Genomic DNA, 19,227 nt, shown 5'->3' with positions numbered 1-19,227 from the left:
CATGGGGAAGTAGTGATTTCAATCGATGTGACAGGATTCTTTTAATTCTCTGTGAATGGAATGTGTGCGGTTCGCATCCTTTAACAGGGAATCATTGGGGGCAAGTCTAATGGAAGCAGCCATGGTGAGTGCATGTCTACATGCATATGTTACAGTTGGTGTACTTTCAATTGGCCCTAGTTGGATCTTGGGATGGTGATGGTGGTCTTGCACAAGCACACATATGCCTGTCCCATCCCTGGCCACCGTCACCATATGAAGGGCCATCATGCTGCCACAGAGGCTAGGAATCAGACTTTAGAGAGCAGTGCACCAGGAACACATTTGTTTGGTTCCAGGATGGTCTTATTGGACTCCTGAATGTGGATGTTGCAAATGGCATGGGTCTGTCTCGCCATGCGGGCAGGATGGCTGGTTCTCCTCCCATCAATCTCTCCTGCACCATCAGGTTTTGGCTGACATCTGGATGGATGAAAGTTGTCTGTGACTCTTGGTGGTGGATCACTCAGCACAAATATTGATGAAAAATGCAGCTAGCTGCAATTTGTATGTGTGATCTCTATAACAAATTGATCATCATGATGTCAATCTCACCTTGCAGCTCTATATTCCTCCTGAGCCCCCTACCCACAGTATGAGGTTCACTTTAACAATCATTTGCAGAGGGCCCTCACCATGTCCAACTGCGGCTATCAAAAAGTTACTGTCGCCTTTGTCCCCTTAATCTCAGATCCAGATCAGTACCATCACTGGATCAATAGACATGGTGCAGTTGCTTGTTTCCAGGGTCTCCAAGAGGTACCATGCTGCAGCCCAGCCACCCAAGTATCTGCTCAACCAGTATGACCGCAGAGCAGATGTGGGTAGACGCTAAATGTGACCATCTCGCTAAGTGGGGATGAAGTAACTGACCTCGATTCCCTCAGTAACAGCAAATGGGCAGGGAAGAGCCTATCACTGTTTACACGTTCAGCAGCGTGTGCAGAAAATGTGATTTGCAGAGGAAAGACTCTGCAGCATCACTCAGGGGACCCAAGTCCTTCTGATCAGGGCACAACACATGGATGGTGTTGGGCAGGTAGCGTCCACCAGCACAGTGTTTCCACAAAGAACAGGTGGGCAAAGATAATCAAGTGGGGCACAGACAGGCCACTTACACACTATGTACAGTAATCCGGAGGAAGGTGATTGAGCTTTCTTGTATCATATGTACCCTGGATGACAGAGAGGGAGTTTTGGCCATAAGTGTCCTGCCTCCTTCTGGACCCAAATTGAAAGTTAATTTTGAAATCGATAGCCATCAAGACTTCCAGAGGAGGCCAGCCACCTGGTAGTGCAATGCATTCCAATGGCCATGGGCAGCAAGGTCAATGTGGCCCCCTGGTCAAGGAACAGCAGGACCAACTGGCCAGTGGACTCTCATGTGATCCAGGCATACAAGGGTCAGGGGTGAGGAGAAGTGGCGGTGGTGCTCTGGCAAGAGCACATGTCGGCTTTTCCCTCCAGGAAGGGACAGGGGCCCCAGCAGGATACACCAGGTACACTGCTGGCCAGGCAAACAGTTGAATCACATTTGAGGCAGGTGCACTGAGGGGGGGGTGGCACCCCCAGCCATCAAAAAGCTCAGGTCAGGGCACAAGATAGCTCTTCCAATGAGCCTGATATGCAGGCACAGCCCCATGTCTCCTGGCACAGAACAACCCTCTCTGCATGGCCTTGGAGTGAACGCACCAGTGGTTTTATGGTGCCGGCAGGCAGCTGCTTAATGCATTGGCGCTTTGCAGGACATGGGGCACACCCCAGGAATGCTGAGGGCACTGCTCAGTAAACCATGGTTGTGAAGCTTCATAGTTCCATGCAGGATTCATTGACTAAGTCCTTATTTTATTTCTGCAATGCATGCCTAGGCAAGCAGGCAAGGAGGTTTGACAAACCATGCCTTGACTGCTGCTGAATGCATGGCTCAGAAGTGTCCCAGCCCAGTGCCCTAGCCATCCAGGGGTGTTACACCAGCCATTGGGTGCCTGCCTTTGATGCAGTGTGCCAGTAACGTTGCTCTGCAGAATTCCTCACAGAGGACCCAGCCCACTCTGGAGGGCAAAGCTCAAAGGCATCAACGGCAGGTCCGTGGATGGACTGGGCTTCTACCCCAACTTTTGGTGCCATTGGGTAGACCATGGCTGTCAAGTTAACTTGTTCCATATGGGACACTGCAAGGCTGTCCAGTTAGTTTACTTTCACGCACTGCATATCTATGCAAGCTGAGAGTGTGATGTAGGGTCAAATGCTGTGAATGAGAGCCAGGTGTATACTTTGTGCAGGTTGGCTCAGGGCACTTAGGGGGGCACAGGGTATGGTGACACTGGTGGCAGAGATGTTTTCACTGTGTTGGGTGTATTTATGTGTGTTGGCCTAGGGGGGAGCAGGTCCAGCTAAATGTGTGCGGAGGGAGACATTGAGAAGGGAGGATGGCGAGTCATTGCTTACAGTTGTTGTATGGTACTCAATGGGTCACAGGCTACAGTGTCATTGGGTGCAGGTATGTGTTACCTGCTTTATGATATGATATGATAAGATATGGCATTTATAATGCGCCTATACACAAGTGTTTCAAGGTGCGACGCGGCAAGGGAGGGGAAACTGGGGAAGGACAGACAACCATCCTACTAGGCCAGGTATCATTCAGATTGACCTTGTGTTTTCCTTTCTTCTAAGGTATTTTGCTAAGGGAGATGCTTCCTGCATTGCAAGGACGCAGGGCTGTGGAATGCCTGCACGCCACACCTCGGCTGTCTAGGCAGGTTTCAGCAGCTGCAAAGAAGTGCCTTGCTACATGACTTAGGGCAGCTCGAGCGGACACTCAAGAGAAAGTAGCTGAGGTGAGATGGGCATCTTTCTTGTACTGAGCTTGCACTTTTCTGAGTCTGTATGACAATGTATTTGTAGATGTGTTTTATGAGCTGTATTGCTGCCAGGGAATGTAGTAGCCACTCCACCTGTATATTGCGATGAGACATGCCTAGGGTGGACAGAGCAGTCCTGTGTCTTTCTATTTGTGGTAACCTGTGTGTTGTTGGGTGTCTGAGTGCACAATTGTTGGTGGTGAGCATGTGAAAGTGATTACAGATTTAATTGATTGTGTTCTGTGCTTTTGCATGAGCGACAAGGATACTGTTGTTTCCACTTGCTATGACTGTGTCAGTGGTTTGGGCACTTGATTTAATGGCTATGGACCCACACAGTTTGCCTCTCCCACACATTCTCAGGGTGTTTTTATGGGCAAGGTGGATTGGCCCTGATTCATCATTGAAGGGCACCAGGGATGTGGCTTCACTGTGTGTTGCTCACAGGGCTGATATTCAGGTGAAGTAGGTTTGTACAACCTGATTGTGTGCATCCTGTCCCTGTGCCGTTTAACCTGCAGAGGGAATGGATAGTGCGTGTGGCTGAAGGTGATGTCCCTCCTGAAACGCTACTGGTATGCCACTCTGTGTGGCAAAATTGTGCAGGACACATGATGCCACAATGAGCTTGCATACTATTGGTGGGGCATATAGTAATATGCCACCAGAGTGGTAAAAGGAGTGGAAGCATGAGTAGAGCACCCCAAATGTTCACTCCACTATGCCCCTAGTGGGTATATTTGCTGCATTATATCTTACTTCAGCTGAGGTGTCAAGATCCTCTGAATGGCATCAGCAGAAATGGTGAGAGAGGGTGGGCACAGTCCCCTGCAAAACGAGAAATGTTTGTTGTTATCATTGATTGTCATGGGCTGTTATTCTGTGTGTCATGTGAGTGCTTGCATGTGCGTAACAATTGATACTCACAAATGAGCCAAGTGTTGTCAAAGGTTCCTGATGCCAAGGCCTCGTATAGTGGTGAAGAGCAGTAAATAAAGCTTTAATTTGTGCTTACGGGGAAATTTGCACTCGCGTGCATGATAACTCCCTTTGCATTGCAGATGACCAGTGCATTGATTGAATGCCAATGCTGCCGGTAGGGGTTCATTTGCTCTGTCGCTCGTGGGGGGGGGGGACTGTAGTGCAACATGCATGCAATCAATGGTTCCCAGTACCTCTGGGAAGTGTACTATGACATAAAACTCCTGGCACACTCTCTGCCTTGCCAGCAGTGTGAGTGGCATGAATATGTGCCTACGCACACGTGATGCAATGCAGCGCAATACCTGGTGTAGTTACTGAGATTGTGTGGCGGCAACATACCCCCAAAAATGGCAAAGGTGTGCTGGAATGAGCCTGTATCCAAATAATGTAGGGCTGTTACGACCTGCTCCAGGGGTGTGAGTGCATGGGAGCAGATTGTGGGTGGTGCAAGGTCTTCTCCTCACTCCTAGATCAGGTCTAGGATGACATGGGGAGGTAATCTGTACCTTGTATACACCTTGTCATCTGGTATCCCAAAGAGCATTTTGAGAGGATTGAAAATTCAATCACTCACCATCCTCCTCCTCCTTCTTCCGTGAACATTTACGATCACTGCCACTACAGTGGGATTCATCCTGAAAGTGCACATTTGAAATGGTGCGCATTATGTGCTGATATTCATATCCTTTCGGCTTTGTACATTGCATCACGGATCATGTGGCGGTGAGATCACAAGGTTTGCATGTGCCTTTTCACTCTGGGATGTTGTGGGTGGTACTCCATGAATTGGGTTATGTTTTCGCTTGACTGAGCGTGTTAGTTATTAACGTGGCAAGTCCCTCAACATGCCCACATTATTCCCCGTTGTTAATCATTTTGCGCATGAAATGGTGAATATGCATGTTCTACCCTCTATTTGTTTATTTGCGCTGGCCTTTCCCACACTTGTGTGCATTGTCTTGCAAAAAATCACTATGCACCATGTAAAGTAGTGAAGGACTCGTGCAAAGTGAGAGCAGACCCACGTAAAGTCCAATCCATGAATCGGCAACACAAGTTTTGGGTGCTGCAAAGTGCACTTTTTCATCGTGAAGTGCCTTTGCGGTGTGCAACAACTTTTATGAATCAGGCCCTTAGCATTAAATGCAATATCCCAATAACAGCAACATCTGTGATCCCTGCAGCAGGAAAAAACATCCTCTAACCTATTCTAAAAACCGCAATAATGAATCTACCAAGAAACATAACTGCCAAAATAATGACTCTGACAAATGAGAAATGTGTGCAAAACGAACAGGTGATGAGTGATTATTTTTCCTAACAAAAAGGGGATCTCTGAATACCATCCCTTAAAAATATGTAACTGATTAGAAGAATTTGTGAACTATGCACACTTTTTTACACACACAAATATACACACATTGTTCTCCTTCTCCTGCTACCTATTTAGTTGTGTTTTTTTAAATGTAGAAGACATATCACACATACTCATATCTCAACATTTTTATGATATGATATGATATGGCATTTATAACGCACCTATACACAAGTGTTAACAATTCTCTCTACAATTAATGTACTTTTGTGCACTATGGAAATGCTTAAAAAGAAAATATAAATATGAAAACACGTTAAAAGTTAAACACATTAAAAAATGTAAAATTAAAATGCAAGTTAACGTATTTGAAAATAGTTCCCTGGAAAAACTGATAACGGAACAGTAGTTTGGGTCGGTTCAGAAACATCAATGAAGGTGTAAAATTGACTTTTCGATTTGTGTGAAATGTTCAATCATACTTAACAGTCACTATCAGATGTTTGGCTCTACGTGGGGGAATATTTTTACAAATATTACCACCTGAAATAGTAATTATTTCATGTTTTATACACGTCTTTGTGGTAGATATCTTCTTCTTTTAAGTGCGTCTGAGAAACCTAGGGGTATTCTCGCATGTAAAACCCGGGAATCCTCTATTCAGGTGGCCAGGGGAGTCTGGGGTTATATTCATGGGGGTGCCCCAAGCGACACTCTGTATACCCACGGAACAATAAGAGGGAAGGAAGAAGTCCCAGAAGCCTTCATGGGGTATTCTGACTCTCTTAGCCCTAATCCAGGTCTTTCAAAAAAGGTAGCAGGCGCTCCTCTCCAGAAAGAACATGGCATGACAACCTGTTCTGAGATGAGAGTTTGCAGCACACGCTTTTTACTTATTACTTCAAATTCAAAGCCCATTATTCATGGTCCAAGTAAGAGGAGGAAACGAATTAAGTACACCAAGGCTAGATAATGTTCCTATCCCTGCTGTCATATACTAACTGTAATCTGGCAAATAGAAGTAACCCTCAATCCCAATTCAATTCACCCTACCCCCATTGCCCATCTGAAATCTGCAGTCCCATTCCGTCACCCCCTCCCCATTTCTGAGAAATACTGAGAAGAAAAAGAGGCATCTGAGTAGTGAGGATTACCTGCATGAAACACCTGAGAAACAAAAAAAGACTGCCACCTACTACCATTAGGTTGTATCATTCATAGGGTCAGGCAGGGTCCGGCATTTCACACTAACTACTGACACCTGACTCCACTGGACTCTAATGTGAAGTATACAAGGAATGGATTTGCAAAATCAGGATAGCAAGCTGTGAATCCTGAAGGAAGCCGAGAAGCCAAGGAGCAATGAGTTGAAGGGAGAGGAGCCTGCAGGATCCATAGGAGAATGGCATGCCATGGCAATGGTCCGGAGCCTGTGAGGAGCGACAGCGTGGCTATGGCGTTATGTGTTCAAGGACCCGGATTGAGGCAGCCTGTGTCCTCCTGGAGTGTGTCGGAGTGCTCGTTCCCTTGGGACTTGTGCCGCTCTCAAGGAGGTCTGAGGGGCAGGTGATGAGACTCTGACCTCAATTGATCCCATATGCCCTGAGAGGACCGCTCACCAGCTCAGCTCTACCTGGTGAGTTTTAAAGGGGAAAGTGAAAGAAACTCGAGAGTGTGTGACTAGCTGGAGCGGGAAGGGATAAAAGACAGAATTTGCAAGTGGCACAAAGTGGATAGCAAAAAAACGCCTTGAAGATGAATGAGAAGGGTGCAAGTGAACCGAAAGTGAAGGAAAGGTGCAAGTAAGCACTTGAAAGCGAAATGAAGTTAACGACAAGGGTGCGAGTGACCTGAAAGTGAAGTGAAGGTGCAAGTGAGCACCGGTGAACAAAACAATTGTGCAAGCGGCACGAAAAGCAAAAGTACAGGTGCAAGGGTGCACAAAGGAAAAGAAATTAATGTGCAAGAGGCACAGTGATGAAAAGGTGAACCCAAAGGGAAGGTGCCAGTGGCATGTCAAGCCAAGAGAAAGCAAGACAACGAAGGTGCAAGTGTGCACAACAAAGTGGAAGATAACAAAGGTGTGCAGGAAGCACCTGTAAGAGGAAAGGACAGGGTCAAGAAGGTGCAAGTGTGCACAGCCAAGTGGAAGATAGCCAAGGGGTGCAGGAAGCATCTGGAAGAGGAATGGATAGAAGAGAAGCAAGTACAGGAAATACAGAGAGGGGCCAAATATCAGAATGGTCGTACTTAGGATGAGCCAAGAACCTAGCATTTTCGAAAGTTTCTGATATTACCTCATGAGAAGGTTGTGTATGAAAGGTACTGTAAATAAGAGAAAGGTACATCTTGACAAGTTGACATTTAGTGTTTGAAACTGGACATGTGCTTGGGACGTAAAAGGGCCTGAGCTTGGGGAAGAGAACCCCCAAGAGGCATAACCAAGGTGAATACATATTTGACAAGTTGAACTTTTTGTTTAAAACTGAAGGGGCCTAAACTTGGGCAAGGGAACCCTGAGAGGCTTAAGAGGTTCAACCTTTTGTTTAAAACTGAAGAGGCCTAAGCTTGTGGAAGGGAACCCTGAGAGCCTTAAAAGTAACAGTGTTGTTAAAGTGAACTTGTGTTTGACACTGAAGGGGCCTGCAATTGGAGAAGGGAACCCTAAGAGCCATTACAAAAACAAACTTGTGTTTGAAAATGAAGGGGCCTGAGCTTGGGGAAGGGAACCCTAAGAGGCCTAACAGAAGTGAACTTATATGTGGTGAAACAAGGAGGCATAATCATGGGGTAGGGAACCGTGAGAGGCTTAAGAAAACTGTGTTGTTAAAGTGAACCTGTGTTCGTCACTGAAGGGGCCTGAGCTTGGGGAAGGGAACTCTAAGAGGACTGACAGAGGGGAACCTGCATTTGGTGAAACAAGGAGGCACAAGCATGGGGAAGGGAACCCTGAGAAACCTGGAACGAAATGTGTTATATTTTTGTTTGATGTGAAACTTGGAAGGAGTGAAGGGAATCCCCAGGAACTAAAGACATTGGTAATTGTTGAACAGAGTATCAGAACTTTGTGGAGAAGAGCAGATGAACAACTTCTTTTTGATTGTGCTAAACAATGAGGATACTAACCAAGCCATTCCTGGTGAGAAGACCACCTGGAACCAGCCTTGATATATATTTCTTTTTGAATTGCAATGTTTCCTTTAAAGATACTGCCTACCCCATTTTAGCAGAGAGTAAGGGCAAGCGTACGTTTAGACACAGACAGATTTTGTCTTTGGACTTTCAGACATCAACGGCCTTTAGAAACATCAGTTGAGGGAACCGTCCCTTTAGAGTTAGAGCCAGTTAAGTATTACACCAACCCCAGCATTGTAGTACATAAAGGTTTTGGAGCTATAACATTTCAGTCTGTGTCACTCTTGATACCATGCCTGTCTCACAAGCTGTAATTATAAATGTGGTGATTTCCCAATCTATTGCTACTCACTCACTACATCGACCCCAAAATGGATGAAGGGCTGAGACAGTCCTGATTAGCCTGTGACAGCTTTATATGCTAGTCTCCCCTTCAATGCTTCTGAGCACCTAAATCTCTTAGGGCAAAAGTTTCGCACTTTATAAAAGCCCAATACAATACATACAATTAGCTGAAGCAAGATGTCTGAGGCAAGTACTTTATCATACACTGCTAATGAGCAAAGACCAGTGAGCCACTCGTTTATCTATCAAAGTGCATGGCATGTCTTTATTTTGGTAGATTATAAAACATTAAACATATACATCTTACGATCAAAGCAATTTGACTTAAAATGACTGAAGTACTTTAATGGAAAAGCAACATTCTAGGCAGAATCGTTTGTTTAAATTAAACAGCACATTTATACCTATCTACACATGTGCAGTGTTTATTAAATAACCTCATCTAATCCAGCATGAAACAGGAAAAAATAATAGTAGATTTCTTTTAATGGCATAATAATATTATGACACTTGACTCAAGCCTTCCGGCTTCCTTTTTTTAAGTAACGCCATTTTACATGTATTTTTAATGACTTTTTATCTCAGCAGGAAAGCACATAATAGCTGGCAAAGGAAGCATAGAGATGCATTTAAAGTACATTTGCTCACAGTACTAAATCCTACAAGACATAGAATATATTTATTCAGCAAGAAGTCAATGGAATAATAATTTCAGTTGGCCTCTGTAAACCATCAAGTGCTGTAGATGAGACAAAACCGTATCACATCACGCCATTTTCACAGCATGCACTTCACAATGATAGACTTTAAAAGCGAAACAAAACATGTACATTACTAATGTATGTCAAAAAAACCTTTACACGAGACAGAGTATCAGTTTTAATTTCAGCCCACGTGTTTCTTTTTTAATTTTCAAGTGCTACGCCTCCACCCTTGCCAACGCCATTGACACCAATGCCCGCCTGGTTGATAAAAGAGCTAAACCAGTTATCCACACCACAATTGCCATCATACAGGCCAAGGCCGCCTCCTTCAATACAAGAATTGCCAATGCCAACTCTGATTCAAAAGAAATATTCACTATTCTCTAAGAATTAGAAACGCTCATTGCCCAAGCCTCTATGATCCTCAAAGACTCAACCTGGTGTAACTCCATACAGACCGCCTTACTACACAAAATTGATACGCTAAAAGTGAAAATCCGGAGGGGGGGGGTGTGCATTCTGCAACAGCCTTTGCCCACTCAAATGGCCACATCATAACCAGCAGAGATGACCAATTGTTCAGCTTTAATAAGGTCACTACACAGGAAACGTGGTGCATCCATCAGAGCCTAAAGCCCTCTAGATGCAAAGGACATATCTACCCAGCAACTCTAATCAAAGATTGCTGCCATGAACTTGTCCCATTCATCACAGCCTTTGTCAATGCCTCCTTTAACTGGGGCATAATACCCACATGCCTCAAGTAAGCATGGGTCCTCCCGTTATTTAAGAAACCCACACTCATCCCCACCATTGCAAATAACTACCGCCCCATCACCACTGTACCGTTCCTCCTTAAAATTCTCGACAGAGCAGCCTACCAACAAATTCAACACCATCTAGAAACCAACCAGATCCTAGGCATCTGCTAATCTGGCTTCCGCCCTGGCCATGGTACGGAGTCTGCACTCTTGAAGCTAAAAATCTAGCTCGACTCCATCAGAGATGAAGGAAATCTGGCTAAGCTCCTTCTCCTTGTTCTGTCTGCAGCCTTCGATTTAGTCGAACATACCATCTTATGTCACCCCCTCACCTCTGCTGCCGCCTTCTTCCAGGAAGCTGCCGCCTGGATAGCCTCCTTCCTTGAAGGGAGAGTGATGAAAGTCTTCTTATACAGCACCTGCGCCTCTCCATCTCCCATTAGCTGTGGGTTCCCCCTAGGATTGTGTGTCTCAACAATGCTCTATATCTTTACTAAGCCCCTCTTTGACCACCTGGACTCGCTCGGCATAGCTTATACTAACTATTCTGAAGACACACAGACTCTCCTCCCACTCTCAGGTACCTACCACATCGATTCTGCCTCTCTCAGTTCCACCTATGCCACCATCCAAGTCTGGATGGCGACCCACGGCCTATGCCTCAAAGATGAGAAAACTGAACATCTCATCGTCGGTCCATCAGCTGCACTAAAAACACTTGACTCACAATACTCCAACTTTAAAAACGACGTATCCATGATCCCTGTCTCCTCTTCAGTAAAAACAATGGGAGTCTAATTTGGTGCCATCCTCTCCTTAAAACACCAAGTAAGCACCATCTCCTCTGCAGCAGCCTACACAATGAAATTATTCAATGCCGCCAGACCCTTCCTATCCACCGACAAATGCCTAACAGTGGCTCGGGCAGTGGTGGGCATCATTATTGACTACTGCAATGTCCTCTTTGCAGGCACTTCAACTCAGAATCTAAAAAAACTCCAAACCATCAAAAATAATGCCTTACACGCTGCCCTCAATATCCCACGATCAGATCACATCTCTGCAGAGCTGCCCACTGGCTACCAATTAGTGAAAGAATCATCGCTGTAACACCCTCGATCTACCCCTCCCTGCACTGCAACTAAGTCATTTTCGTGCAACAGCGCCCCGATGCCTCTGGGCTGTGTGGCGCTTTACAAATGTAAAAAATAAATAAATAAATAAATAAATAAATAAATAAATAAATAAATATTCAAGGCCCTCTCATTCACCCACAAATGCATCTCAAACTCGGCCCCACCTTATCTGACCCAGAATATCGTCAACGTTCAAACCAGCAGGCCAATGAGAGCCCCATCCTCCCACAGGGTGGTCCAACCTAAATGTAAGGGAGCCAAAACAGGAGGATCCAGCTTCCCAGTACTTGCCGCTAAGTATTGCAACCCCCCCCATCCCCACCCACCTGCGCTGAGAGCTGAAGAGTCATACTGGATCTTCCGTAATGCCCTAAAAACTTGGTTGTTCACTTAGTCAAATACCCACCACCTCCCCACTCCAGTTTTGTTGCTACCAATGTATCTTGGCTATAAGCTCATTATGATAACACTTGTACCTATGCTTTGACAGCGATAATTGTTAAAATGTATCTATGCCTTCGTCCTTCCATGGACCCCATGTAACTGGTAAAATCTCCCTGATGCCTATGGGGTTGTGTGTGCTCTACAGAGGGAAAAATAAAGATAAATAATTAATTAATAACTACACATATAAAATAAACGGTTTCCAAAAGGTAGTTTCTTGGCACTTTTTACAATGAAAAAAGTGCAATAAAGCAAAAATGAGGCCAGTTTTGAAAATAATGTATCCATCAGTTAGGAAATGTGCATAATGTTTTATAGCATTCAAACAAATTAAGCTAATTTCAGATGCAAAGAGACTGATGTGCAATGCCACATACTGAGATTGTGATAGCAAGTACTGCTTCATTATTGTTTTAAACAAAATAAAACACCCGAATATCTTTCAAAGACATCGTTTAGACAGTATTGGCAAGTGCTGAAGCCCATACTGATCAGTAACAGCCGCAAGCCTGCTATTAACACCATTAGCACGTGACGAAACAGGAGCTGGGTGCGTACAGGGTAGGAAACGCCACAGACATTTGCTGGAAACACAAAGCAGATTGGGGCAATCCGGACAAGGAACGTGTTGATGTGGTTATGTGCACGTGGAAACTGAACATAGCCGGAAAACTAGAGCTGGTGGAGCTTCTTGTGTGATATAAATTCACGTGGGTGAGACAATGAATGTCACAGAATTGTTGGGCGATAGGTAGAAGATTACGTTAAATCTATATAGCTAAGTGTGCAATCAATTTGCGATGAGAGAAAATACTCGTTAGTGTGAGAAAGCATCAGAATTCTTTTGAGGCTCGATGAGGTTATTTGTACTTTCTGTAACTGAGTGCAACTATCTTTATTGTGATGAGAAAAAAAAAACATTTCTTGCTTCAGAATAAACATTCTTAGAATTCTTTGCGGTCAGGAGTACATTTAATTCAGTGGATGCAAATCGTATCGCCATCTTTTTTGTGACATGAGGAAATACCTGTTGCTCTTGAAGAAAAAGTCTACAAATATTTGGAATCGGGAGGAGGTAATATCTAGCGGCTGTCCATCAGAATGCCAACATTTTTGTTATGAGACAATATATTTATTGAATGCTTAGAAAACAAGAATTGGCAAAGCCAATCAGTTTGGAGTTTGAATTTGTTTCTAGTGGTTTACATGTATAAGTATGGATGCAGTAAATACTTGGGCTCTACGTGCCCTGTAACTCCAAACATGTCTGCAAGTTACTATTTGCATTATTTCTATACTAAGATGACTTCCCTTCACTGTGGTGTGACTTCCTTTCACTGTCGTGTATCAAAGTCATATAACAATTTCTATTACTAATGTTATGTGTCAGCAAACACTAACTTTCATGTGTGGAACTTTTAAAGTATGGTGATTGCAGGGGTTAGCTGAGGTGGTGGAGCAAGGATGATCTAAGGTAGAAGGCAGCAGATTAACATTGGACGGGAGGCAGGGGTGGGCAGGATGGCCATGCTTGAGCTAAAGCTGCTGGAGGTAGGCAGGGTTAAAGTAAGGAGGGTTGGTTTTAGAAAGACAGGGTGTGGACAGAGAAGGATGAGGTAGATTATGGGCAGAGAGGGGTGGGGTAGGATGAGTGGTTGGGGGAGTTAGCTATGGGGAGGGCAGAGCGGGATGAGGGATAGGGTGGCCAGAGAGTGGGTGGGTGGGAATATTGGGGGCAGAGAAGGGGTTGAGTGGGAGAGGTGAGGTGCTAGTGGGGGTCAACGATGGGGTGGGGCATAGAGATGGTGTGGAGTATAGAGAGGGCATTGGTGGGGGGCAGAAAGGGAGTGGGTGGCCTAGAGATGATGGGTGGGTGGGGGCTAGATAGTGGGTGTGGTTGGGTGGGGGTAGTTTAGTGTGGGGTTGGCTGGAGGGTTGTTTAAAGTGGGTGTGGGTGGTGGGCAGAGACAGAGGGGGGATGGTGGGGCAGAGAAGGTGCATTTGGGGCAGAGAGGAGGTGGGTGGGGCAGAGAGGGCATGGGTGATGTGGGCGCAGAGAGAAGGTGGGCAGAGAAGAGGTGAGAGCAAAGAGGGGGTGGGGCAGGGTAAGCAGAGAGAGGGTGGGTGGGTTTTGGGGCCAGAGAGGGGATGCGTGGGCAATGGAGGACAAAGTGGGGCTGGTGGGGGCAGAGAGGGGGTGGATGGGTGGTGGAGAGAGGGTGGGTGAACTAAAGAGGAGGTGGGTGTTGGATTGGGGGTGCAGAGAGAGGTGGGGATGGATGTGGCAGAGGAGGGCTAGTTGGGGCAGAGAGAGGGTGGGTGAGGGCAGAGGCGTGGGTGGCAAGGACGTGTGGGGCAGAGAGGGATGGAGGCAAGGAGGAGAAGAGGTTGCAGGGGCACAGGAAGCGGGAGAAGAGGTTGCAGGGGCACAGGAAGCGGGTGGAGGCTAGATGCAGAGTGAGTGAGTTTGGGTGTGCGGGCATAGAGGAGGTGGGTGCAGCAGAGAGGGAGTGGGTGGCGGTGGGGGGAACAGAGGGGCTGGGGGCAGGTGGAGAGAAAAGAGGAGGTGGGGCACTATGGGAGCCAAGAGAGGTGGATGGATTTTGTACAAACAGGGAGTCAGTGGGCAGTTGTGGCAGAGAGAGGGTGGTTGGGGGTCATAGAAGGTGTGAGTAATTGTAATTGGTTATTCATAACGTTCTTAATACCCAGAGGTTTCTAAGCGCAGACCTGGGGATCAAACCTGTGTTGCTCCACGTCGTCTTGGTTCCAAGCCGAGCGCATTGCCCCTGAGCTATCCTCCCAAGACCCTGGGCAGAAAGGGTATGGGTTGGGGGTTGAGAGGGAGTGGGTGCCACAGAGAGGGGAAAAGAGGTGGTGGCAGTGGCACTGGAAGTAGGGGTCTTGGGGCTGCTGCAGCACCTCCTGATGTCCTGGTCATGTTCAGTAGCAGAATAACAACGTCTGCTGCCTTATCCTTGCAATGTGCAATTCTATCAGTGATTTCAAAGTCTAGGAAATGCATTCTTCAGACAAATTACTGTTATTTCTTGTCTATCAGATGCATGTATTATTTTCTGAATAGAAAGTTAGGGCAATGCTAGAGCCTTGAGAGAGTGAAAGCTGAAGATGTGTTACTTTTAGAGTTTTGAAGAACAGGAAAATGTGAAGATGCAACAGTGACATACCCTTATTTTCAAAAATATTCATTTCACCAAACTGTTGTTTTTGACCCTTCTCCGAGAACCAGCGAAAAAGACATATATAAACATTTACTATGGACATGGACATGCTAATGAGACATGGTGCAGTCATTATCTCATATATGTCTATGGCAGGTAGGGTAGCCTTCATGCACCTGCCATAACACCCAGATCATTGTCCGTCTGGATCATTCTATTCCTTCTACTCATGAGTGCTGTTGCACCTGTATCTCTTCTGTGCAATAACTGGCTCAGCCTTAATGGCAATAAGACAGAGGTTCTGTTTGTTGGACCTTCTTCTGCGGCCAGCCTCTGCACCCCACCCTTTTGGCCCCCTGTCCTGGGCCCGCTACCTAAGCCTGCCTTAGTTGTGGAAAATCTCACAGTAAAGCTTTCTGCCTCACTTTCTATGTAGGCACACAAGTTAGCTCTGTCTGTCAGACTGACCATCTTAATCTCACAATCCTCCCTAAAGTTTTTCCCTTCTTGCCGGTTCATCTGCATCCCCTTGTGATTTCTTCTGTGGTCTCTGGTTCTCTTGATTACTGTAACTCTCTCAATCTGGCTCAACTGTCCTATCTTCTTTAACGCTTGCAAATCTACAAAATTCTGCAGCCAGAGTAGCTACTGGCACTCCATTTCATGCTTCTATCTCCCCATCTCTTGTCTCTCTTCACTAGCTCCCTGTGTCCCAACGTGTTAAATTGTAAATCAACTTTCTACGTCACTGGTCCTGAGTTCAGGCAGGCCAGATTCTGCCCTTATGTCCCTGCTTGTTCACTGCACTCTGCCTCGGCCCTGTGCGTTTCAGTTCCTCGTTTTAAATGCTCTGGCCCGGGGGCTGCACATTCTCGGTCGCGACAGGTCTTTTGTAGGATTCTATTCCTCTTCCCCTTCCTGCTATTCACGACCCCTTCTCTTTTCAAAGTTCTCTTAAAACCTTTTTGCTTTAGTTTCTATATTTCCCCCTCTGCCAGTCACTTAGCACCATGACGCCTTTGTCGGTGAAGGTCTGTGCTCTAGAAATTCACATCACATAACATAACAAAATGTTTAGTTGACAGGGATAATGGCTGATGAGGAAAGTGACAGCTGCGGACTCTCAAAGTGGAAAAAAACCACAGAACAGGTTATCATGCCATCTTCTTTCTAGGGAGGGACGCATGCTACCTTTTTTGTATTTTTGCAAAGAAATTGGGGTCGGTCACCCTAAGTTGCTTGGGGGAACCCAGACGTGGACCCCTTGCTCACTGTGCTCAGAGAGGCACAGTTCCGCCTCACTAGCCCAACAAGGCTGAAACACGTGTCTGGGGTTGTTGTTGGTACTCTTGTTCAAAGGAGGTTTGCCTGGCATTTCAGTGCTGGACTGCCCTTGTGGGCGGGACAAAGACTGATATGCAAATGCTTATTCCTCCTTTAGGAAAAGTACAGTGAGCAAAAAGCGATAACTGCGGACTCGCAGTCGGGAAAAAACACAGAACAGGTTATCATGCCAGGAAAGGGACATTGGGTGAGGAAGCACACTGGATGGGGCACCGTGAAGGAGCATAAGGGCCTCGGATGGAAGGTGCATTTTGACTGCTACAGTGAAAGGAGTTTGGTTGAAGGACACAGAGAAGTAGGACTTAGAAGGGCATAAAGGGTGGACTCATACAAACAGGAGTAACTTCATCCGTCCATGTACTGCCCACATATAACTGGATGAGACCTGATACAACTTTAATTTCAGTAACCTCTCACTCGCAACCCTGTACCGTAACAAACACAAGCACAACGCTACACTAGCACTTTCCTTCTGCCTTTTAGTCTACAATTAGCATGCACCATGCACAACAAGCCCTCACTAGTTTTGATATGTATTACCAACTCTTGCCAATTCTCCATATCCCTAAAATAAATGTGCACAACACGAAATTAAATAGCATGCACAACTCTATGCAGGCAGTGGTAACATCTGCCCTACCTCACACAGTCAATATAATAGCAATCCCTGCTCTGCCTCCTCTCTTACTACTAGCAACCCCCAAACCCCCACCTTACCTTGGAGGACTTGAACTGCCAGTAGACCATGCAAATGGTGACATCTGGCCTCTGCCAATAACCAGTAACAATATCTAGCTACTTGCATCATAGGTTTAGATGTATCCTCATTTGGCCGTGTACAGTCAACATAAGCCTAAGTACTGCCATCAAATGCCAAATCACTATGGCATGCCAGTAATAGCTATATGTCCAGTTGCATACACAATATGGCAGGTGTTACTGTTTATGCTGAGGTGTTTCAAATATACGCTAGGCATTGCTATAATAGGCAGGCACAGTAAACTAAAGCCAGGCTACTGCCATCAAATTGCCTGGGTACTCACAAAACATGCTAGGTTTTTAATCAAATTTCTGTTTCTTGTCACACTGTACCTGCCGATTCCATCATAAGCTCAGGGGTCCCCCATTACAGTGAATGTATTGCTAGCATATACCATGATAGTAATAGATAGGCTACTGCAACCGTATGCGAGGTGTTGCCATTACTGGGTCGGGTACCTAAACCACATCCTCTCACAACTCTTGTATATTGGTCCACTAGCATACACCTATGCCCCAGCCATTTATGTATACCCAGACACACATATATTATCATGCATTTAAGCAAACAGGTACATACACAAATGCCTACGGTTGCAGACATTCATCCAGATGTAAGCTTGCCAACCAACATATGCAAGTGAAAGACCATAATGCATATACATATTTTGGCATAACGTAGAACTAGTGCATTTGAGCAGCAGTGGGTTCCATTTTAAGTATTAAATGAATCCTAGATGCTCCAATTGGATATTTCTATACAGAAGATGGTTCTAAGGTATTTTAAAGGCTGGATAACTGCCTCCTCCCAAATCAGACCCTGAGATCACTGTCCAGTTGATGTTAGCTTACAAGGTATCAATTGGCCCTAACATTTAAAAAGATCTTAGGCAGAACCCACACATGCCTCTGCTGAACGGAGATGGCGTCTTTGCTCTCTTTGACAGTTTGGAAGCTCCAGACCTGTTCCCAGCCCCCATGATTCTGGTGAGGTGATCTGGCCAGCACCCCCAGCACCCCCCCTCTGAGAATTGTTCCAGCACCACTGAATGGGGGCTGAGAGGGTGGGTGGCAGTGTGGAGGCAGAGAGGGGTGGGTGGCAGTGGACCAGAGATGGGATGAGGTGGTTGGAGCAGGGGGGGAGTTATCCAGAGAGAGGGTTGGTGGGGTGTCAGGGACAGGTGGGTGAGCATAGAGGGGATGGGCAGATAGGGGGCAGAGATGGGGTGGTGGGCAGAGAGGGGTTGGGTGAGGGCACAGGCAGGGGTGGGGGCAGAGAGGTGGTCCAGGTGTGGGGGCAGAGAGGGGCAGTGAATATGGGGGAGTGAAGTAATGGGTGAATAGGTTTTAGAGTGGGGCCAAGTGGAGGGGTGTTTAGAGTGGGGGAGGGTGGTGGGCAGGGAAAGAGAGGAGATAGGTGGGGCAGAGAGGGGATGGGAGGTTGTGGAGCAGACAGGAGGTGGGCAGAGAAGAGTTTGGGCAGAGACAGTTCTGGCTAGGGTAGGCAGAGAGAGGGTGGGGGTTTGGGGGAAGAGAGGGAATGGGTGAGGAGTGGAGGACAGAGTGGGGTTAGTGATATGATATGATAGTTTATTTGTATAGCGCCTATACACAATGTGTTTCAAAGTGCTTCAAGGCAACAGAGGGAACAAGGGAAAATACAAAGACATTCTTACAGGCCATGAAGAGTAAGGATGTGAAATTAACTATCATACTAGGCCTGACGACATTTCAGATAGTGCAAGAGCTAAGACATAGATAAGGAAGGGAGGGGGAAAGTGGGAAGGAAATAGAAACAAGCAGGCGATTACTGTTCTAAGCCTGACAACATTTCTGGTAGAACCGGAGAAACACAAAAGGTGAGGGAGAGAGGTGCAGAAAAGGAGGTGTCGGGGTGATCTCCCTGGGGCCGGTGGAGCCGTCCGCGGACCTCCGGGGCTGGGGAGGCCCCAACTCCTCCCGTGTCCCAAAAGGAGTATGAGGCACACACAAAAGCAAAGTAATTACTGCTGTTTATTATAGTAATGGCAGGGATCGTTCTCGGCCTGTATGCATCCGGGGAGACGCTCTCGCTCTTAGTGGGGCTCGCAGGCCCTTTTTACCATAGTATGACACGCTGCTCGCGTCACCTGGGAAAAACGTCACAAAACCTATCGCCACTTTGGGTTGGCTCCCCGAGTGGTAGGGTTAGTATAGATACATATATGGGGAAATG

This window comes from Ambystoma mexicanum, chromosome 5p (genome assembly GCF_040938575.1).
Source record: "Ambystoma mexicanum isolate Mex_15411 chromosome 5p, UKY_AmexF1_1, whole genome shotgun sequence".
Taxonomy (NCBI): domain Eukaryota; kingdom Metazoa; phylum Chordata; class Amphibia; order Caudata; family Ambystomatidae; genus Ambystoma; species Ambystoma mexicanum.
Note: the sequence above shows the minus strand (reverse complement) of the source record.